The 885-nt window shown below is 59.0% G+C and overlaps 1 pseudogene; it reads left to right on the top strand.

Moving 5' to 3' along the window:
- The window catches only part of LOC102021938, a 1,461-nt pseudogene extending 932 nt beyond the window's left edge, over nt 1-529 (top strand).
- The last annotated feature ends 356 nt before the right edge of the window (nt 530-885 follow it).

The following is an 885-nucleotide window of genomic DNA, read 5'->3' as shown; positions in this document are numbered from 1 at the left end:
GGTTCGACGACAAGCCCGACTACTCCTACCTGCGCCAGCTCTTCCGCAACCTCTTCCACCGGCAGGGCTTCTCCTACGACTACGTCTTCGACTGGAACATGCTCAAATTCGGTGCAGCCCGGAACCCCGAGGACGTGGACCGGCAGCGGTGGGAGCACGAGCGCGAGGAGAGGATGGGGCAGCTGCGCGGATCCGCCATGCGAGCCCTGCCCCCGGACCCACCCACGGGGGCCACTGCCAACCGGCTCCGCAGTGCGGCCGAGCCTGTGGCTTCCACCCCAGCCTCCCGCATCCAGCAAGCTGGCAATACTTCTCCCAGAGCGATCTCTCGGGTCGACCGGGAGAGGAAGGTGAGCATGAGGCTGCACAGGGGCGCGCCCGCCAACGTCCCGTCCTCGGACCTCACTGGGCGGCAAGAGGTTTCCCGAATCTCAGCCTCACAGACAAGTGTGCCATTTGACCACCTCGGGAAGTGAGGAGAGCCACCATTGGACCAGTGTTTGCTTAGTGTCTTCACTGTATTTTCTTTAAAAAAAAAAAAAAAAATGATGGAAAAAAAAACCACTCAAATGAACAAAAAGAAAAAACCCAGCACAAAACCAAGGATGGATTTTATTTCTTTGATTTATGTTGCCAGTGGCAAAAAGATAGGATGCCCTTCACACTGAGGATTCTGGTCACCTTGCCGTGCCCACTGCCCCTAGCCTTCAGGCTGCCACCTGCTCCCCCACAACACCAGGTCACAGGAGCTAGCCAGCACGGCCCCACCCCAGCCACCCATTCCTGCATTACGCAGCACCTGCAGGAGGGGACCCTCTCAGCCCTGGAGATGCCGCGGTCGGAGGTGGCCCGAGGAGCACGTGTCGGAGTGGCGTGGTCATAGAA

The sequence above is a fragment of the Chinchilla lanigera genome, unplaced genomic scaffold (genome assembly GCF_000276665.1).
Source record: "Chinchilla lanigera isolate Chin_1 unplaced genomic scaffold, ChiLan1.0 scaffold00051, whole genome shotgun sequence".
In the NCBI taxonomy this organism is placed as follows: domain Eukaryota; kingdom Metazoa; phylum Chordata; class Mammalia; order Rodentia; family Chinchillidae; genus Chinchilla; species Chinchilla lanigera.
The sequence above is the reverse complement of the archived record's forward strand: the minus strand, read 5'-3'. Positions and strand labels throughout refer to the sequence as shown.